A 23,723-nucleotide genomic window follows, 5' to 3' on the forward strand; every position below is an offset into this window, starting at 1 on the left:
CAGCAGGCATCAGTGTAATGTGCCTGGAGTTGTTGTGCACTGTGCATTTCTCATCCAGTTTTCCCCAATCCATCCTACACACACATCCCTAAGGGAGTATATCGGCTCTAGGTGCAATACACTGGTCTAATCTCTGCTGTCCTTCTGCCAGACTATTCGGCTCAGTGGAGTCTCCTGTATCTTTTTGAGCTTCCAAAGGTATAGGAGGGAATGAATTATGTCTGTTCTGTTCTGTTCAAGCGTATAGATCAATTTCTTCTGAGTTCTTTTGCTGGCCACTTAGGACACATCCAAAAGAGAGCTGCTGGGTATTCTCGAGGAGCAGAACATGGGCTGAAGAAATGAAACTTTTGTTCCAATGCTCCTGTTCCCAAAGATACCTACATACATTTTTACATCAAACTTCTGTCACTGCCTAAAGATCTTCTGGGTGTACACAGATAAACCTTCAGTTCTGACAGCACAGATGAGCTGCATTTCATGCCCATGTCCAATTAACATTCAGAAACCCACTCTAACTCCCCTTCAGCTTCATGTTTTTCACCTAACACACCTACACAATCAGGGCCTTTCTCAAACACTGTGGTTTTCATGGTTTTCTTTGAAAAGGCAACCAGAAGGGGAGGTTTCTGTCTCTGTCTTTGTGCAGTGACAACAGCAGGCCTACATCACAGAGGGGACCTGCATTCAATCCCCACCGTTGTCTGAGGGGGTTTCAAGACGACAGCTATCTCCCAAAAGAGGCTCCAGGTGAAAAAAAAAAAAAAAGAAAAAAAGAAAAAAAAAAAGAAAAAAAAAAAAGAGGCTTTTATGCTCAGATGTTTATATTCCTCAAACTATTACTGAAGGTTTTGCACTGCATAGGAAATAGTTAACTTTGTAGATGCTGGGAACAGAAAGAAAGTGAGATCAAGAAGCAGCATGATGGGGTAGCCTTGCATGCACCCCCTTGGAAGCAATAAAGAGCACCAGAACCCACATCCCTTAAGGGATGCACTCTTGTTTCTGCTCTAACCACAAAAATGTCTCTTCTGTGCACCATCAGCAGAACAAATAAGGGAGAGCTCCCACAATCAGGCACCCCACAGTCTGGTGTTTACAGTACATCCTAGGAGCTGTGAGACATGGATTGCAATCTCTCCAGGGAAAGGTGGGAGCTGAGAGAAGGCTGTTGCTTCTTGGGTGACTGCACTGGCCTGTTACATAAGAGAATGGCACAGTTTCAACAACATATCAGATTAAAGAAAGAGTCAGACACTGTACGCTACTTTAGGAGAAAAAGGTAAAAATACACTAAGTGTAAAATATGAAGTTCTCAGTTCCCAGTGGATGGAGGCATCTGATGCCGTAGCAGGGCATCAGAGTGATAGGGAGAGAAGATTGATTCCTGGCCTCAGATTGTCTCTGTTGTCTGGTTCACAGAGCACTTCTTGCAGAGATAAAAGCCCAGGTCCTGGGAGCAACATCACCACCAAACCCTTTGAAAGCTAATTTACCAGACAAAGCAACACATGAACTGTAGCCACGCTGCTGCTGTTTTGGAGCTAGCTCAGGTCTCTCTAGCTGGAACTGTACCTGTACCATGTAGATGTACTCTCCCAAGCAGCTCAACTTTGGATCTGATATTTAGGATTCTCAAGATAGCTAGGATGAAAACTGTTGCTCCATGAAAAAAAAACAGCTTTCATTTATTTCAGGGTTAGTCACATCTACTTCCTTGATTTCTTGCACTAGAGAGAACACAAAAATCCAAAAATGAAACCAGTATTGAGGTGATGACATTTTTGCATGCTTTCTTACTCCTCTCTGTAAATGTATCAAAAATGGCAAACAGCAACCTAAAAAATGATGGGTTTGAGATAGACTGAAAGTATCATAGAAGTGTAAAGTATCCCTGTCATATATTTCTAAACTGAGACATTTCTCTATTTTGCCTTTCATGTATTTGCATATCTTAGAATTTTTGTTTGATTACCACTGAAACTCTGACTGGAAATTGCTTTTAGAATTGTTCTCTTACTCATTTCTGTTTTGACTTCCTTTTTATTAATGGCTTTAATAGGTTCTTACTTTCTAGTATATTTCTGCTTGTAATTTGAAAAGATGAAACAAAGATTTTAAGTAACAGTCCTCTTTTATTCTGCTCATAATTTTTATTTTTTATTATTTTGTACATATAGAAGACTTGAGAAAAATAATGGACAATAGTTTTGCAAGAAACAAGAGAACATTAAACCACTGTTTTCTTTTCCATAGATAGCCCAAATCTGCCACCTACTGATATAAAGCAGAATTTAGTGGAACCAGCTGTTTCGATTTTCCTGTGGCAAAATCGTGCTTATTTTCCAGCTATGCAAAACCAGTGCCATCTAGTGGCTATTTCCAAGACTACGTTAAAAAAAAAAAAAAAAAAAAAAAAAAAAAAAAGGTCTTTCAAATATTTAACAAAATATCTATTGCTGCTGGCTGCACAACAAGCTACTTAGCCATTTTGGAATGGATTCAAGAGGTTTAGTGTCCTGTGCCTCCATACAAATCTTTGCAGCTGTCCTTTGAGGTGACATATAAACCTGGATGTTCAGTTGTTTATTTTAACAGCGTCAATAAACAAAAACACAGACACTTTTCAAATTGCTTTTGGGTCAAATGCACCCTTTACTCTTGCTTATTTTGTACCATTAATTTGTTCCTACTTTTACCAGTTCCCTACTGGAGCATCTAAACTTTCAGGGATTTTGAAAAGCTAAAAATGAAATAAAATAAAATGATTTTTCTTAAAGCTTGCTTTAAAGGAAGAGAAAGCTAACTTTTTTTTACAAAAGCAAATATATTTTGTGAAGTCAAATTATCTTATGCTTTGTAGTATCCCACAATAATAAAAAATATGATATATAATGTACCTACTGTTTTGCCTAATTTCATATTTCTTCCACTCTTTGATGAGTACTGTTTTCAAACCACAAATCCATCCTGTCAAGCTCTTTCTTTTTTTTTTCTTTTTTTTTTTCCTTTTTTTTTTCTTTTTTTTTCTTTTTTTTTCTTTTTTTTTTCTTTTTTTTTCTTTTTTTTTACGGAGAAGGCCCAAAGTTTCACATTCATTGTTAAAAATGGGAAAAACAGCACGATTGACAAGGACTAGATACCTAAAAACTTGAAGAATCAGATAGATAATCACTGGGATTTTCAGATACTCACCTTTAAAGTTGCTTTTAACGTTTAGGCCAACTAGCTTAAGGGCAAACAAATTCAGATTCACGTCTGATGATACAGGCCTTTTAAATGCACTTTGGAAATGCTTCCTCATGGAATTAAACTTGAAGACAGCTTTCTATACATCCATTGACTTAGAGTTATATGAAGAGTTCACATTATTTTCTGTAGTACTCCTATAAGAAAGAGAAGCTCTTTGCTCTCATTGCCCACAAAAGGATTGTGTGAACTCCATTTAAAATTTGAGACAATAGAGAGCCCTTCTTCACTGGGTTCAACTTCCTTAGCCTTAGACTTGCAAAAAGCCAGATGCCCACAGCTGATCCTGTCACTTCAGGGTTCTTCTTATAGTTAATGAAACTGGTGCTTTTGAGGCATTTTTTTCTTAGAATTTAGATACTATTTTTGTCCTTTAAGGTGAAGTGAATAGAGCCACAAAAGTGGCTAACCCTCATTAAAAACAAAGAGAAGCTAGAGGAAATACCTCAGAGGTAAACATATCTAGACAATCACAACTCATCAGGTAAGCTCTCCCTTTCTGGATACAGTCAGGCACTGTCTTCACTGTTGCCAGGAAGTAACAATTCTAATCTTGCTCTCATGAAGTTTTCAGCATGGGACTAGAGTGACTAGAGTAGTTTCACAACTCTTTCAATGTTGTACTTGGGGGACTGATGTGATGAGGTTCCTGGGAATGACTCTTTTGAGATAACCACTTCAGTTAGATGCTAGAAAGAAAAGCTGGAGTCTTAAATATCAACCTCAAATTGATTTTGGAATCAGCTTATCTGGATACAGGAAGTATAAAACATAATAGCTCCCTCAGTAGGAATCATCCAACACGCTGACAGTCCCTAGGACCTCATTGAGAAAGACAAAGAAACCTGATTTTTTTTTTTTCACCTTACCATTAAAGATTACTTTCATGGAACATAAAGCAAAAGTGCATCTTTAATCCGATCATCAAAAAGAAAGACATTACAAACTCACAGGGCTTGACAGAAATGTAATTTAAACAACCGTGACACCTAAATAACGCAGGGGTGGTAGATAAGAGGCAAGAGTTTATATGGCCTGCTGCCTCCACTCCCATGGAAAGCTCAACACTTTTTGCAGAATCCGAGCTGCAAAGGAATTAGTTTGCTCTGCCTCAATGCAGTAAAAGAAACCTTCCAAAGGTAACCTTGGTAGAAAACAATTCTGTACTGATCTCACACCAAAGAGCAGGCAGCCTACCACAACTGCAGTATATGGACTGAGGACTCTTCACCCTTCTTACCAGTCTTATTCCAGGAAATACTTTCACGCTGACTGACAGACACATGTTTGAAATTTGTCATGCATTTGCTGACATTGGTAACAGAGGAGAAAAAGAATCATTTAAAATGTGGTCTCCAAAAGGCACAGCACATTGGCAAAACTGTTCGTGGTGAACTAGTGGAACTTACTGGGGTAGAAATAAAAGAGGCAAACTTCACTAGAAGCTCATAGATTGAGAAGGAGGAATGTGTGTGTGTATAATAGAAAGTAATGCCAAAAATTTGAAGATAAAAAACATTAGTGATCCTGTACACTTCAAGTTCTCACACAGCCTTCCACCTGAAAATCATAGCCCAGTACCCATTCAACTTGGACACATTGAGTGAGTTGTGGTTCTGTCCAGTATCAGTTGCTGGATCCGTGGCCTAGAAGAGAGGTCTGAGAAGTTGATCCAGGTCTTCCAAAATGCTTGCTTCCTTCAGTAAACAGAGCAGTAACACACACCCTTTTGAGAGAAACATTCTGATAGCCAAGGCAATTCCTGCCCTTCTTCAGAGACCCTCTCAGACCGATTCATTTTTAAAACCAATGTGTTGACAGAAGCAGGTCACTGCACCGTATAGGAGGGAAATCACCCTCAGACTGGGGGATCTTAAACCCCTGCATCCTTTGAGATCTAGGCACTGTGATCTGCCTGGCAGTGAGAGCTGAGCACAAGGGATTCGCTTCCTTAAGCTGCACCACTGGGCAAAAATGCAAGTCTTAGGACCAGAAGGAGAAGAAAAAATGAAGAGCCTGTGTCTCATCTGAAACAGGGCATAACCTGAGTAAAGCAGTGTTTTTCATCCCTCAGTACTTTCTTTTTTACCAGCAACCACCACCATCCTGTTTGATGCTCAACCTCAGAGCTTCTACTGCAGTTTTTCTGCATTTTCTAGTAGAAACTGTCACACACTCATCTTTGCTCTCCCCCCATGACTGGGATACAATTCCCATAAACTTTAGTTCATCTTCAAGATTTCCTCAAGCTAATCTCATTGGTCTTCATACTTCCGTCTTGAATTTATCCAGCTTTGTTCTAATTTTTAGATAGAAAAATGTTTTTGGGAGGGTTGTGTTTGTATTCTATGCAGTACATGTGAATCCAAGTCCCTGAACAGAGCTTCCAGACATAGTGTTAAATAGGAATATTCAGCTGGGGAGCATTTGATGAATCAGTAGATATAAAATTGTCATTCTGGACATTATGGAAAGATGAGAATCATCCATATCTGTTGAATACTCTGAAATGAAAAGAAAGTTGCTACATAGCTAAAGATGCATAAAGTCTTCTTCCAAAAATGTCTGTCATCATGTCTCTTGTCTTCAAAATAGTTTTGTGTGAGATAGGGAGATGCAGCAATGGACTCCACAAAATTCTGCTCAGGGCAAGCATACAAAATAAAAAAGGTGAAGCATTACAAAGGCAAGCAACTCAGACTAAAGACAAATCGTTCCTGTGGTGAGTAGCTCCTTGCAGAATCAAAATTCATTTGGAAGCATCTTAGCATTGAGTTTTCAGGGCCCTGTACTGACAAATGAGACTACCACCAGCAGACCCAGGGCAGGAGTTTTATAAATGTTCACTGTTCCCTCTGTTTATTGAAGCTTTGCTCATGCATCTAAATGACAGAACTAGAACTTGCTTGCCATTTTAGGACATTGCTGCCTGCATTTCAAAAAGTACTTCTACAGTGACCTTGATCAATCAGTTTGCCACTACTCAGTGCTTTTATCTAATGATAAGTATTGCAGAGAAAATCTAATGGTACTGAATCAGTGACAAAATTCCCACTGCCTTGCAGTGACAGGATTTTTTTGCATGCCTCTGCTAAAATCACCAAGGAAAGTGCTACTGGAAAACAAAGGGTACTATGACTAGTTCAGTACTACCCAATCTGTTGTTTTTTCTCTGCATCAATATGTTGCACTAGTGTTTGCTACTTTCAACATATCAATAGTTACTGGAAAATCCTCCTTTTCCCGTTTTCTTAGCTGAAAACTATATTAGCATAGAAAGGAATACTTAAATAATACATGTACAAAATGTACTACATAGTTACAAATTGCAGTTGTGTGCTTCGAAATAAATTGTGCATGTCAAAGATTTCTAACTGTACTTTTTTTTTTTTTTTTTTTGGTGTAATAAGTTAGGTGTTGTACAATTCATCACTTTCCATGATTCACTGAGCTTATATAATATATCATTTTGCATAACACTGCTTATTTGAATACCAGTTCCACCCCCACAACAAAACCTGCAAATTTCAAAAACATTTGTTGTCACGCTCATTTTATATCAAATTCATCTGATGTAAGTAGAACTGTATGAAGGCTATGGCAGCCTAACAGAAACATTTATGAGAACTAGTGATCACAAAATAACAGCTAAAAGTGTGTTGAATTTTAATTTTGCTGAATCTTACAGTTCATGAAGATATACAGCTGAACTTCCTTCAAAATTTTTAATTCTAGCCATCTTCTTCACCAAGAGAAAAGTATGAAATTTATTTATTTTGCTTCACTTTGTAGGAAAAAAAAAAAAAAAAAAAAAAAAGTCTTAGTAGTAGAGAATCTATGATAAGTCTATGCTTAAAAGTAGAGAATACTGTGATAAGTCACGTCCAACTGAAAGCCCAGATAGACTATCGCTCTCAAAAAGCTATATTGAATTTGATAGTTGAGCGCGTATCTCTGTCCAACACTGATTTCCAGCCTTCAGGTACACCGGGCCATTTGAAGTTGTCCTAGAGAGCTCTACTTCTAAGTATCTTTTTCATCCTACCGATCCAGTGGGGGGAAAAAAAAAAAAAAAAAACGTGGACAGAAGTGGAAAAGTCCCCTGTAGAATTTGGACAATCCTGTCCAATTCAGGGCATCGCTAGGGGTGTCCTATCTGACCTGACATAGGTCCTATAGGTTCCTAGGAAATACACAATATGTGCTAAGGCATACAAATGTGTCGAAGTTTGAGCAACTCCATGGATGGTGACCAGCAAAAATTTACACAATACCAAATTTAGGCTGAGGAAGAAAAGATCTAAATTGTAGACTTAATCCCCTCTGTGAATCTAGCCCTATGCTTTCACACCACAAGAACTGTAACCTTCTTCCTGCTCTGCCTATTAAGATCCCTAATTATATTAAAGCCTATCATCACTTATTCATGAAAGCACCTCTTTAGCACATACAAAGTGACTGATCCCCAAGGTTAGAGTTCCAATGACAGAGAGGAACGTGAGTGTTTTCACAGAAGCACTTTTAAAATGAGTTTTCTTTTGCAACTTTTTTAGCAAGCAAGGTCAGTTCTATTGGTTTTGTTCAGCTGGAACTCTTTAACACTAGAAAATTAGATTGTGTTATCTATATGCTTTGCCACCTGATCTCCAACCTGGGTACACTACCTAGCTCCAGTGATTTTCTTTAATGAGGTAGAAATGTATATAACAGTTTTAAATATGAAGGCTAACATTTTCCTCCATCTATAACTATGTAAATCACTACATAGCTGTCTCTGAATTAGAGAAGTAATAACATCTTATAGAGACCCTGTTAAAACTCACTGAAATCATCTATACAGATGGATAAGATTTTATAGAAAATATAATACAGATACATTAATTAGTTACAAACCACCACTACCATCACCCAACAAGATATGTAACATGGGCTAAGGTGTGTGCTGTGAAATGATATAATTGTTTTGTTTGCATAGATAAGTGAAACACTCAAATAGTTAATAAGATCAAAAGTAACACAAAAAGTTCTCAGCTGTTATTATTTTTCAAGATGGAGGAGAAGTACTGTATATAGTTCACTTTTTAAGACAAGCAGTACCATATCCACCCTTTAGCATTTTGGGGAATGATTTGTTTTCTCCCCTCCTTTCTCCCCACCCTTTCATTCATCAACAGTGGTGGAGCTTATCAAATCCTTTCTTTTTAGCACACATCTGTAATGCCTCAACTGATAGCTGTTCATTCAGGTTTTGGCACAACCAGACACTGCATTGGCTGGGACTACTTATACTTTCCAAAAGAAACACACCACTAGAGGATGCAGTTTTGATACACCTATTTCTACCTACCAGTTTTGAGTGTTGATATGTAAACATCCCAAGCTCCCACACATGCACACATAAAAAAAAAAAAAAAAAAAAAAAAAAAAAAGTTACCCCTCTGTTAGGTAAATTTAATAAAAAATTTAATAAAATTAAAAATAAAATTAAAAATTTTAATAAAAAAATTACCCCTCTGAAGTCAATTTTATCTGAATAGCAAAATATTAGAAAGAAAATATTTACATTCATATTTAATAAACACTGATTCATAAAGGCATTCAGAATTTTTAAGTAGGTGTTACGACCTATTTCACCATACCCTCAGTAATTACAGTTCCTGCTTTACCCTTGAGAATATTCCTGATTTGAGAATACTCACACAATGGTTTCTAGGGAAAAAAAAAAAAAAAAAAAAAAAGGCAGATGACCTATGGTTTAGACCTCCCTACTACTCCACATCCCATCTGTGCACTCTCTCACCTAAGGCCATAAAAAAGGAGATGCAGCTTCTTCTTCATAAAGGCCTTTGCCTTATTTCTGTTATTAGATGATAAATTCACAGTTTTTTTCTAATCTCATGCCTTGGCCCCTTTCCCTATTACAAAAGTTGCATAAGTTTTATTCATTACCACACCACCCTACACAATTTAGACAGCTGTTCTTCCTCTACTTTTCCCCTTTTTTCCCATTTCAGGTTATTTTTTTCCTGTGTTTACCTCCTTTAGCCTTTCCCTAACCAGACTGGAGAACTGTAAGGGCACTTAATTTCACAGCTGCCTCCAAAAGAAGAGCTATTTAAATGAATATAACATGCCTATCCATGCGACAAACATTCACACAAGCACAAATACACATCAAGCATGCAAATGCCCTCAAAATGCATGCAAATAATTTATACATTGACTCAAATTTACCTGCACAGTTTTCACAGCCATTCAGCCAGCTCCAGGCTGTGAAGAAATCTGCATGCTTGGAAGGAGGGACATGCTCCTCACACACCCACCAATTCAATGGGATCATGAGCGTCTGGGAGCAGGCTGTTTCTGAGGATGAGATTCAAAAAGGAAAAGGAGACAATCTGCATGGCAGATGCCTGTCTCTTCTCTCCATGCCACCTAACAGAGACAGAATATTCAATGGATAAGAGTCTTGAATTTGAATCCCCTTGATTTCTACATTAACCTGGCAACGTAATCCACTTCTCTGGTCTACTAATATGTATATGTACATATGCATATATATATATATACAATTTGGGGGGAGTCCTCTCTTCAGGAAAACAAGAAAGAAAAAATCATGTCACACACCTATTAAAAAAGTGCAGATTTTTATCTCCAATTTATCTAATAGCCTCATCAGCCAGTCACATAACTGGGATGTGAAAAACACTCCAGAAAATAAAAATAAAAAAAATCATTCCAAGAAAAGACATTTCTGTTCAGTTTTTAAGGCACAAAATTTCATGGGACAGGAAAATCACTTCTCACAAAGATATGTTAAAACTGCCCTTTGTGGAGTGAAGAAAAATCCCAGAGGTCAAGTAGAAGAGAATATGCCTCTAGGTTCAAGAAAAAGCACAAACTTAATGGAGATCTATTGGAGGACACCAGAGTCTGTTTCAGAGAGAAAAAGGGTACAAAGAAAGAGCAATCTTTATAATGAGAAACCTCTGTTCATTCTCCAAGTGTCAGGGACTTTGTCACTGACATGCTATTTCTCTTCCCTCTGCTTATTCAGGCCAGCTCCATTGTGCTGCTGTTCACAGTTTTAATAGCTATCTGCTTTGGACATCATTAAAAGTGCTGTGGCTTGAGGCAGTAATAAGTCTGCGATCTGTTTATTAATGACAGCAATCCATAAACAAATATGTTACCTTTTGCTCAGAGCCTTGCTGTGGCTTAAAAGTGCATCCGAGAACCATTTCTGCTTTAAGTTTCTGATTGTACTGAGTCCCATTAAGGCACAGGGAAATATAACTTGCACATCGTGGTGGCTCTTCAGTGGTTAATGGGTCCCCCACTGTTCAAGAAAAGTCTCTCTGTAAGTGCCCTCTTCACTGTAAAACTTACAAATCTCCAAAGCTACTGATGCAGCCAGCTGAAGTAACAGGCTCCTGAAAACTGACAGATTTAAAGGAAGAAATATTGTGCAGTTTGCTAGAGGCAAGTTATTTTAATATAATGCAGCAATGACAGCTCTCTACATTTAATCATCAGGCTCCTGATTTTCTCCTCAGCACTTGAATTTCACATGATTTAGGGATTTGGGGAGATACTATTTTACATTCTCCCTCCCAGCTACTGAGACTTCCTGCCAGGTTCAAGTTGGGAGCCATGTTTGTAAATTTTCCAGTTATTTTAAACTGAAACCTAAATAATTGCATGCATGACATGCATGCATGAGACTCAAAGAGGAGCTGATACATGCTTTCCATGGAGATTTGGCTGCTCTGGTATTTTCAGAGTGGCTGAGACACAACAATTGCACATCCTTGCCTGTCCAATGCCTCATTTTAATTCTTTATATCTTTTTGGGATGCCTCTCAAATACAAATGCATCTTTTTGTGTAATTAATCATGCTGTGAGCAAAGGAACATAGGAGTCCAGGGCTCCTGTCTTTGAGTTTCCCAAAATGTATGTCCCGAATCACTGGACTTCAACATGATTTATTATGTTAAGCATAATACAAGAGTACCAGGGCTCACCTACCAGTGTATGTATGTTTGCAGATCTGTTAAGGTGGATGATCAGAGAGAAAATAGAATGTCTGAAGAAAAATACATTGTAAAAGACAGTATAGCTTTCTCCTGTTGACTTAAGAACAATTTTATTTATTTATTTGTTTGTTTGAGGTTACCCTACTTCACTGCATTCTTTGTTGTTCTGTCTCAGGCTCCAACTAGTCCAGAAGAATAAACCTAGAGTCATCTACAGAGCCTTACTAAGACAGAATAAAATAGTATGATATTTAAAAATCTGATGTGAATACATCTCAGAGCTGCAAATTCATGACAATGTCTTTGAGGCAGATCAATCAGCAAACCACAGAAGCCAGTACAGTGGTTAGTCTTCTTCTCTTCTGCGGACTACAGTGTCTGTGGATCATTTCTCAGTATGTGCAGAAGGAAGAAACTCTGCTACATGAGATTTCCTGGAACTCTGTCCCCGTTTTCTTACCTTTCTGGAAATGGAAGCTGCAACTCCACTAAGTTTTTGAAGGTACACACAGCAGGAAGCTCTAAAAACCACTGAGTTTTTAATCCACTCAATTCTCAGTTAAGTCATGAAAACATATGGCAGGACTTACAGTCTGTATTTTATCCCAGGCTTAGTCAAGAAGTAAATTGTCCAGCATTTATTAAGATGTAAACCCATTGCAATCATCTAATATAACATGATCACTTATGTTTTCTTGATCAATCATGCTTAAAGACAAGGGCATCTTATTTCCTTTAGGTTGATTATATCAATTCTTAGCTATTTAGCACTTCCAGACAAGAAATGAAGCTTGCTGTTCTCAGTAAATCGAACCTCCAGACTCCCACGTGCATTTGCTACCTGTCTGTGGTTACAAAGGAGGCAGCCGCTTATTCCAATATCATTTCAGAACCCAGTTTAACCACTTATTGCACTTTTCCTTACAAGAAGCATCACAAAATATTTATTAATTCTTTCCCTCACCTCTCTCATTAAAAAATAATAAATAAAATAAAATACTGATCATTCCTGGTGCCTTCCTTCTATATGCAATGCTGAAAGAGAAAAACAATGACTAATAAACCCTGAATGTTGCAGAAGTGTTATCTATAGAGCCAATCTTTACAGGTCTGCAGTACAGACCGGTTAATTCAAGCCTGTCACCCTAGGCCCTTTCAATATGAAAACTTTAATTACAATAAAAGATTCTTCTAACTCATTTTTACTATCAACTGTAAGATGAGATGCAGTCTGTATTTCTCTCCTTTGTCTTTAAAGGCCACAGAGCTGACTAGCTGCACTACCAACATGTACACAGTACAAGTCTACACTTGGATAGACAAAACCAAACTGGGTGATCAGAATGGCCAGGGTCAAATGTGAGCTTTAAATGGAAGCATAATCCTGGAAGCATAATTAATTCACTGGCTGGGGGACAGGCAACTAAGGAGAGGTACAACTCAAATGGATATAAGGGCATGTCATTACCAGTGAGGATGTGGAGCAGAGGATATAATGACAGACACAGCATGACTGGGAGAAATGAATGTGAGGTAATAAGAAAATTCAAATTTGAAGCTAAAAATTCACCCTTGTCCAAAAATTTAGAAGATGGGATGATTTCTTTCTCTAGGAATAAATAATAATCAAAAGTCAATAGAAGAATACAATATAATAACAATATGAATAGAAGACTTTTCTTCTTTATCTTTTATCAAGAAGCATGACTTCACTGTGTGGATGACAGAGCGCTTGAATAGGTTGCCCAAAGATGTTGTGGAGTCTCCCTCCTTGGAAATCTTCAAAATCTACCTGGACGTGGTCCTGGACAACCTGCTCTAGGTGCTCCTGCTTGAGCTGAAGGGTTGGACCAGATAATCTCCAGAGGTCCCTTCCAACCATAACCATTCTGTAGTTCTGTGATTTTTATTTTAATGAATTCTTGCAGGTTTTGAAGCTTGACTTTTGAATTATTATTCTTAATTTTTGAAGCTGATAATAGCAACATCTTTAATAGCAAACTTTATTCAGTTTAAATAAAACAATATGTTATTGGCAATTGCTGAGAAACAGGAAGGAAAATTAAAGCTTAAGGCAAAGTTAAAAAAAAATCCACAAGCTGAGACAGAAGATATGCAAAACATGACTTGCTTGTTAATGAGTTCAGATTGCAAAATGTCAGTGAAAGAGGCCAAAACTCTCTCTGCTCCTAGCCATCTATATTCCATCATATAACAGAGAAAGCTGTCCACATCTGAGCATGGGGTTCAGCATATTTGACATATAATCATGTAAGCTTGTATCTTCAGTTCCAGCTCAATAAAATATTCTTTTGCATTGGTGCCCTAAAATGGTGAAAGTACACAGATTACCATTTCCAGTCACTACAGTGTTTTTTAGTACATTTCAGGCACGTATAACTGTTGCCAAATCAATTTTAAGAACTAGAATAGGAGGGAGACTGTCTCTCAAATCTTGCTGTTCTGAAACCTGCAACAAGGAAAATATTTGTTCTTTCAGTCCTGCACTCTGTCTTCTTAAAACCAAGTTGCCCTACTACTCTTTTCCCTGTTCCTGAATGAGAATAATGGCAATAAAATCTGAATACAATAGGTTAACATCTTAGGTTAACTTTCAAATTAATACCCAGTAGAACAACAGCCCCCAGAAAGCTTTAATATTGTGAAAAAGAGGAAAAAATAAAATATATATATATAAAAAATAATAATCTAAATAACCAAACACCATCAATTTTCATGTCAATATTTTTCTTTCATTCATTACCTAATCTGATTCCTTTCCAGCCAAATAAACTGACACAGAAAGGGTCCATTCACTTATGTTACAGAAGGTCAATATTGCACATGGGACTCACCTCATCTGATATTAGCTATATAAAAGTCAGGCAACTGGTCTCAGATAGCTTCCTAAATTTCATCAGCTGAGGATCTGGAAAATTCATTTAATCTGTCTTCAACATTTATGCACCACGCTCTTGAAGTATCTCTGTTCTCCAGAGAAAGAGCATAAGTGATTAGCTAAAATTACACTAATCATAAGGTGGCTAATGTTACCTGAGATTAATCTCTCTGTACTTCACACAATTTGCCCAATACCTCTCAAATTACCTCATACCCATTCTCTCCCTTCAAACATAATGCAGCTTTGGACATTTTCAAAGCATGTCAGGGTTATGCAGTTGGTTTTACTTTACTAACAAATAAGAAATTAGATGACCTGAACTTCACCAGAAGTCTCTAGCCATATGTGTGCATGATCTTTCATTCATATTCTTTAATCATCTTGTTTGTGACAGTTATAGAGAGGATTGCCCCTCTTCTCTGTCATATCTAGTGACGGATGCTGGTTGGAACTGCAGTGCAAGTGTCAGCTGATGAGAGTGGGACAGTCTTTACTGATGACAAATGACAAGGTAAATCCCAAACCAATGATACTTCCTCAGAATGTTTGCTGGTACTTTCCATGCAGTTGGAAAAATTAGCCCTGTAGCTTTCTCTGTTCATACCACACACACACAGATTGCTAGCCGGCTGTTCTGTTTGTAGACCCCAAGATCTTGATTTAGTCACCTGAACATAGGAGCTGGTGTCATCTGGCATGCCTTAGCATATACACAGTATCCAGATGGATCTGGCAGGTTGACCCAGGACTTGTAGGAGACCCTGTGTCATCAATACAGGCAGCTGGATGACACGCAGAATATGTAATAACAAATCTAATACTATACACCTACATTTAGGCAATTGAATGTGCCTAAATTGAATGTTCCTAAAAATCCATCAAGTGTTGGATTATCTCACTTAAATGTAGATATCTAAATGTGACTTAGATGTCTAAGCTTCCATTGGAATCATACACCTGATTAGTTCATATTACTGAGGCAACAGAGATATGATTAACTTAGTCTTGTCTTAGAGTTCATAAACTGTGCTGCAGATAACAATATGAGCCAATGCTGATACTTTATTCAATAGGTTGGCTTTAGGAACTTCACCAGAGACTTGATTTTCATTAAATATGGTGGTAATCTAATTTATTTGAAGAAATTAGTATATTTCTTGAAACTGTCATCATACATCAAATAAAATTGAGTTTGACAGCTTTTTTTTTTTTTTTTTTTTTTTTTTTTAGCATTCCTAGCAGAAATGAAAAACAGTTATGGGAAGCTTTTTGTGCTGGCGTCATTTGTAGATAGTGTTGAAGCTTTTCTATATATTTTGATGTGTCTAATGTATATGATTCAGAGCACTGTTTTGGGAAGTCTTCACCAGTACATCATTACTGTGAAAAAATATGAGGAAACTATTTTTAATCCAAAAGATGCTTTGTAAACATATCCTTACCCCCAAATTACAGGCACTCATATTGAAATATGCAGTGACAAAATATAGTACTATACTTTAGTATTTTTATTCAGACTATGATAGTACTAGTAGTTTTTTCTTAGTTAAACTTTAAGTAGAATGAATGCTTTGGACAGTCTCTCATGGGCAATTTTCTTGAAGTGACTGAGGACAGCATAAAGAACAATGGGCAGGATTACTGTTACAGAAGGGAAAGAGGAAAAAGAGTAGAAAATTTACCTATAGGAAGAAGGTCAAGAAATGTTGATGTGGTACCAGTATTAAAAAGGAAAGAGGAAAAATTACAAGGGATAACTCTGATCTGTAATGGTGCAGATTCTAAAGTGATGTGGTGCTCATCTTTTTTTTTGCAAAATCTACTTTGACCTGAAACAGTGATTCAGTTTGCATTAAATTTTGATCTTTCAAAATTATTACCCTGAAGCAATTGCTGGAAGAGTAACACAGTTGCGAAGTAAAACAACAACAACAGTAAAACTTTCAAGACAATCTGATATATCTTAACAGGCTGGCCTGGGATGTGTGAGACAGAGATTCAGATTTTCACTCTGCCTACTTGAGGGCAGTTTTCACTGCAAACCACCCCAAACTGGAGGGGAGTTTAAGGAAAGGTTGGATGTGGTACTTAAGGATGTGATTTAGAATGTGATAGTGGTAGTAGGGGGATGGTTGGACCAGATGATCTTGGAGGTCTTTTCCAACCTTAATGAATCTATGATTCTATGATCTATGATTCTATGTTGGAAAAGATCTCTAAGATCATCTAGTCCAACACTTAACCTAGTACTGAAGTCCATAATTAAAACATGCTACTAAGTTCTACATCTACACGTTTCTTGAAGACCTCCAGGGATGGTGACTCAACCACTTCCCTGGGCAGCCTATTTTAATGTAGTGCAACCCTTTCAGAAAAAAAATAAATAAATATAGTCTCCTAATATCCCAACTAAACCTCCTCCCCTGGTGCAACTTGAGGCCATTTCCTCTAGCACTTGGTGCTTGGGATAAAAGCCAGATCCTCGCCATGTTACAACTTCCTTTAAGGTAATTGTAAAGTACAGTAGGTCTCCCTGAGCTTCCTTTTCTCCAAGCTAAAAAAAACCAGCTTCCTCAGCTGCTCCTCATAAGACTTGTTTTCTAGACCCTTCACTATCTTTGCTGCATTTATTTGGACACATTCCAGGGCCTTAATGTCCTTCTTGTAGTGAGGGGCCCAAAAGTGAACACAGTATTCAAGGTACTCACCAGAGCTGAGTACAGGGGAACAATCACTTCCCCCAGTCCTGCTGGCCACACTATTTCTGATACCAGCCAGGATGCTGTTGGCCTTCTTGGCCACTTGAGCACACTGCTGGCTCATGTTCAGATGGCTATCAACCTATACCCTCAGACAGGTTTCCAGCCAATCTTCCCACAGCTGGTAGTGCTGCATGGGGTTGTTGTGCCCCAAGTGCAGGACCTGCACAGCAAGGACTTAACCTTGCTGAACCTCATACAGTTGGCCTCAGCCCATCAGTCCAGCCCATCCAGATCCATCTGCAGAGACTTCCTACACTTGAGCAGATCGACACATGTACCTAACTTGGTGTTATCTGCCAGTTTAGTGAGGGTGCACTTGATCCTCTCATCCAGATTATTGATAAAGATATTGAAGAGAACTGGCCCCAGTACCAAGCCCTGGGGGGATACCACTAGTGACTGGCCTCCAGCTGGATTTAATTCCATTCACCATGACTCTTTGGGCCCAGTCACCCAACCAGTTTTTATCCAAACAAAGCATACACCTGTCCAAGTCTCAAGCAGTCAGCTTCTTCAGGAGAATACTGTGGGGAATGGTGTCAAAAGCCTTACTGAAGTCAAGGTGTATCACATCCACAGCCTTTCCCTCGTCCACTGAGCCTGTCACTTTGTTGTAGAAGGAGATCAGGTTCGTCAAGCAGGACCTGCCTTATATAAACCTGTGCTGACTGGGCCTGATCACTGGGTTGTTCTGTAAGTGCTGAATGATGGCACTCAAGATAATCTGCTGAGCTTCTTCAGCACCTAGGTCAGACCTGTAGTTTCCCAGGTCTTCCTTCCAGCCCTTCTTGTAGATGGGTGTCACATTTGCTAGCTGCCAGTCATGTGGGACCTCCCTTAATAGTCAGGAGTGCTGATAAATTATGGAAAGCAGTTTGCCAAGCATTTTCCCAGCTCCCTCAGTGACCTCAGGTGAATCCCAGATTTACACAAGTCTATGGGGCAAGATAAATAGAGTAGGAGGTTGATAACCATTTCCTTGTGGATTATAATGGCTTCATTTTGCTCCTTGTCCCTATATACCATGCTTAGAGGGATGAGTACCTGGAGAACAACTGGCCTTGTTGCTAAAGACTGAGGCAAAGAAGGCATTAAGTACCTCAGCCTTTTCCTTATCTTTTGTCACTGTGTTCCCCTTGACATCCAATAAAGGATGGAGATTCTCCTTCAGCCTCCTTTTCTATGTATTTATAAAAACATTTTTGTTGTCTTTAACAGTAATAGCCAGACTGAACTCCAGTTGGGCTTTGGCCCTTCTAGTTTTATCCCTCACAACATCTTTGTAATCTTCCTGAGTGGCCCGCCCCTTCTTCCAAAGGTCATAAACCCTCTTTTTCTTTCTGAGCTCTAGACACAGTTCTCAGTTCATTCAGGCCAGTCTTATTCTGCACTGGCTCATCTTTCATTATGTGGGAACGACTTGCTCCTGTGCCTTTAGAATTTTTCTCTTGAAAAGTGTCCAGTCTTTCTGGATTCCTTTGCCCTTCAGAACTGCCTCCAAATGGACTCCGCCAACCAGTCTCCTCAAGAGGCCAAAGTCTGCCCTCTGGAAGTCCAGGGGGACAGTTTTGCTAACCCTCCTCCTTGATTTTTCCAAGAAACAACAACTTTATTAATTTGTGATTGTTGTGCCTGAGATGGCCTCCAACCTCCACACTGAAGGCAATGGAGTCAGTATTCAGTAAATTCCAGAGAACTGGCATCTCACCCTGTTGTAGAAGGTGGAATTCAGTTGCCCCTACCCTCAAAAGGTATTTTTCCATTTCTGAAATCATATTTATTGTAAGAGCGTTTGTTAGGGTGTTTTGTGCATGTAAAATTTCCCTCTCAACCTTTGGAAGGCCTGAAATGCTTAGGAGGTCCAAAGCTCTGCAGTCTGTATAGATAACAGCAGTACAGCTGTAATAGTTGCAGTAAGTTGAGCATAAAGAGGTGATTTTTCAAGTGTTTTGAGTACAACTAGGATTGGCTCTTACCCTAAAGACAGTGCAATCCACTCTCACCAACTTTAGGATGTTGGACTAGAGACGTCCTGAGGTCACTCCCAAGCTAAATTATCCTGTGATCTGTGCTTTTATGACATGGGCAAATTATGAGCTCTTGGTCTTAGACCAAAGTTAACACCACACTTTGAAAAATCCTGTCTTTGACACCTCTCCCTTTTTGGGTTCATTTATATCAGTGGAATTAATAAATTTTTTCTACTTGTCAATACAGGGAGCAAACACTAAGAACTACTAAACCTTCAGAAAGTCAAGCTATGTATTTAAAATTTTCTTTCAAGCCCATGACTAACTGCATTCGTGTTCACTGTACTGCAGTTCAATATTCAACCAGCAGACTACCTCACCAAATGAACAATTGTAAGAGCTAATAACACATTTGAAACTTCCACACGCTTCCAAGAGAAAGTTATTTAGCACAGTTGTCACTGTAATTTTGATGCATTAGGAAAAGTCATTGTTCAGTGGAGCTCAGACTGTTGCCTTCACCTATGGAGAAAGATGGGCTCCTGCCAATTTCTGTCTGCTGCCTGTTGAATGATACAGAAAGACTGGCTGACTCACATTTTTTTCTTTTTTTTTTTTTAACCTTGCATTTTCTTCTTTATTTAGCTAAATGCTTTCTTTAATTGTTCCTTTTATTTGAAAATAAAGATAAAAAGGAGACTATCAAAGGCTCTCTACATGGCTAACTTTGTAAGAATGCACTGGGGCACATTCGTGGATTGCTTTAAATAAATTAATATATTCAGGCTGTGCATTCAACTCAACTAGGCATAGATTAATGCTATTTTATTCATACACTGTAGTGTCTCCCTGGAATTCTGAAACATTATTTAAATGTATATTGCTAAGTAGATGAGGTTTGTACATTTTCAGCTAAAGCTGTGCAATACACATTAATTATACAATTACTGTCTTGGGTCTGAATTTATATAGGCAATCAATTTACTTAGCTCTTTCTACCCCATTATTGACCAATACAACACAGATGTACATTACATGTGCATGTAAAATATTGTAGATACATTACCAACAGAGCCTACAGCATTTCTTATTTTGCTTGCACAATGTTTTTTGATATTAAAAGTTATTATTTTATTCAATTTGAAAGTTTTTGTTTAAAAGTTTATCATCTATCTTAGCACCAAATATTCCAGAAAATCTGGAGAGGAAAAAAAATAAAATAAAATAAAATCTCAGAACAAAAATAGGGAAAAACATGTATTTTTGTAGTCTAGGACAGCTCTAGTCTTCTAACAAGAGTCACTAGGATGTTATTTCATTCCTAGTTTTTATCCAAGATAATGGAGATTTATCTAGCTATTCTTCTCAACCCATAACCCTTTCAATGTGCACAGTTCCACAGCTACAACAAAAATACACAGAGACCCCAGTAACAGCCAGTGCTCCTCAATGCATTACAAAACCCGACTCTGCTCTATGATTTGACAAAGTGGCATTGGCTTCATTTCTTACTCCTTCTTTGTGTTGCATGAACATGCTGGGACATGTTTTCCTTCAAGTAAACCTACACACAATTCTTGTCTTTTATTCCAAACAAAAATCTGATCACCTTAATCCCAAGACCCTTAACCTTCTCTTATTCACTTCTACCCATCAACAAACAGCTCCTGCGACGTCACCTCAAGTATGCTGTGCAGTTCTGGGCACCACAGTACAAAAAGGACATTAAACTGTTGGAGAGTGTCCAGAGGAGGGCTATGAAGATGGTGAAGGGCCTAGAAGGGAAGATGTATGAGGAGCAGCTGAGGTCACTTGGCCTGTTCAGCCTAGAAAAGAGGAGGCTGAAGGGAGACCTCATCAAGGTCTACAGTTTCCTCACGAGGGGGAGTGGAGGGGCAGGTGTCGATCTGTTCTCTTTAGTGACCAGTGATAGGACCTGTGGGAATGGTGTTGCACATTGAACAGGCTCCCCTGGAAAAGTGGTCATGGCATCAAGCCTTTTGGAGTTTAAGAAGTATTTGGATTATGCACTTAGCCACATTTTTGGGTAGACCTGTGTGGTGCCAGGAGTTGGACTTGATGATCCTTATGGATCCCTTCCAACTTGGGATATTCTGTGATTCTATGAAACACTTTTATTTATTTATTTTTTAAGTCATATTAAATGATTAAATAGCAGGTTTCATTTCTTCCTAACAGAGCAATCACTGAACTCATTGGCATCCTATGATTGCCCTATGTTTACAGCTGAGATATGTTAGGTAATCTAAGAACACCACAAGATTAAGCTCTGGCTAGAAGCAAAAGGAGGGGATAAGGAAAATCCATCACTCTATCAGGTCTTGAATACTTCCATGTGAGTGTCTTCATTTGCTAATGTCAAATGCTGAGATGCCTTTGTAGTTTAGGCTCTTAGTCAGAAAGCACCTGAGAAGGTATTTAGAGAAAAGCAGTTCTCTTAAAGTGAGACACCTTGACTCAATCAACACCTTACTGTAGACATAAAGATACTTTTTGAATTCAGGTCTAGCTCTATGTGTGAATTTAACTCAAAAATCCACAAGATCTGGACCTTACATCTCCACCAATATTTGGCATTTCTGTACCTGGTTGAGGAAATATCTAAAAGGTAAAAAGCCACAGATATCAGGAAGAGGATGATCTGCACATAAGGGGCATTTTGGTTTGTTTCAGAGTAATCTAGTAATATATTGTAAGGACACGGAAAATAGTTTTTCAACACTCAGAAATCTTCTTTGCTTTATACTATCTAACTGTCAAACATAGGATGAAAGTTACCAGTGTTACAGAAAATATCTGAGATTCTGTGGCAACATCTAGAAATGAAAATTAAGTGTAGTTACATTCTCCCTGCACACCTACATGAAAACTATATCCAAGTGAACATATTTGTAAGAAATTAAAGCTGAGCTCTGTCTTTGTGCAAGATAAAATATCACAAATTTGTGTCCCATCATATGATAAAATTGTCCCAATAGAAAGAAACATTCTGGAATCTGCAATTTACTTCAGATCTCTTTCTCTCTCTTTCTTTTTTTTTTCTTTCAAATAAAAGGATCCAAACACCATGCAAGGTAAGCTCTATGGAGGAGCGGGGACATAGAAGGAGAACATGCAACACAGTGATCTAAAACTATAGCTACTCAGATGATTCTCTCCTGGGACTACAAAGGAAGCTTAAAGATCAGATGGATATGTCAACACAGCTGAGAGCTAGGTAGGGTTCAATTCACCCTAAGTCTAGGAAATTTTTAGTTCCTCACACATTGGCAATATATAACAGTTTAGAGGCCCCAGGGTATCACAGACAGTAACAAAGAGCTGGCAGACATGGGAAGAATGCAAGACATCTATGCAAGACACCTATACCCTGCTGGAGTGGCAGCTAGAAACCAGTTAAAGTACATAAGCTGTCTGAATTAGCTTTACAAGCCTTTACACAGTCAAATACACAGGCATTTGACACCGTTCCACACAGCATTCTCCTCAGGAAACTGGCTGCTCATGGCTTGGACTGGCATACACTTCGTTGGGTTAAGAGCTGGCTGGATGGCCGGGCCCAGAGAGTTGTGGTGAATGGAGTCAAATCCAGTTGGAGGCCGGTCACTAGTGGAGTCCCCCAGGGCTCGGTCCTGGGGCCAGTCCTCTTTAACATCTTCATCGATGATCTGGATGAGGGGATCGAGTGCACCCTCAGCAAGTTTGCAGACGACACCAAGTTAGGCGCGTGTGTCGATCTGCTCGAGGGTAGGAAGGCTCTGCAGGAGGATCTGGGCAGGCTGGACCGATGGGCCGAGGCCAACAGTATGAAGTTCAACATGGCCAAGTGCCGGGTCCTGCACCTGGGGCACAACAACCCCAAACAGCGCTACAGGCCGGGAGATGAGTGGTTAGAAAGCTGCCAGGCAGAGAAGGACCTGGGAGTATTGGTTGACAGTTGGCTGAATATGAGCCAGCAGTGTGCTCAGGTGGCCAAGAAGGCCAGCAGCATCCTGGCTCGTATAAGAAACAGCGTGGCCAGCAGGTCCAGGGAAGTGATTGTCCCCCTGTACTTGGCTCTGGTGAGGACGCACCTCGAGTACTGCGTTCAGTTTTGGGCCCCTTGCTACAAGAAGGACATTAAGGTGCTCGAGTGAGTCCAGAGAAGGGCAACGAAGCTGGTGAAGGGTCTGGAGAACAAGTCTTACGAGGAGTGGCTGAGGGAGCTGGGACTGTTTAGCCTGGAGAAGAGGAGGCTCAGGGGTGACCTTATTGCACTCTACGGGTACCTCAAGGGAGGCTGTATCGAGGTGGGGGTTGGTCTGTTCTCCCACGTGCCTGGTGACAAGACAAGGGGGAATGGACTAAAGTTGTGCCAGGGAAGGTTTAGGTTGGATATTAGGAAAAACCTCTTTACTGAATGGGTCACTAAACCTCTTTACTGAATGGGTGAATAGGCTGCCCAGGGAAGTGGTTGAGTCACCATCCATGGAGGTCTTGAAAATACATTTAGATGTAGAGCTTAGGGATATGGTTTAGTGGAAGATTTGTTAGCGTTAGGTCAGAGGTTGGACTTGGTGATCTTGGAGGTCTCTTCCAACCTAGACTATTCTGTGATTCTTCTGTGAAGTAAATCAACCTATGTGTTTTTTTTACATAGTTGTATACACACATGACAGGAATGTAAACTGTTCAATGTTAATAGATCTATAGCAAAATTCTAAAGTCAAATGTATGATCATTATAGTCAAGGGGTTTTGTAATCCTAGAGATGACCATTTCTCACTGATGCCACTTGGGCCA

Source organism: Oxyura jamaicensis, chromosome 1 (assembly GCF_011077185.1).
Source record: "Oxyura jamaicensis isolate SHBP4307 breed ruddy duck chromosome 1, BPBGC_Ojam_1.0, whole genome shotgun sequence".
Lineage (NCBI taxonomy): Eukaryota > Metazoa > Chordata > Aves > Anseriformes > Anatidae > Oxyura > Oxyura jamaicensis.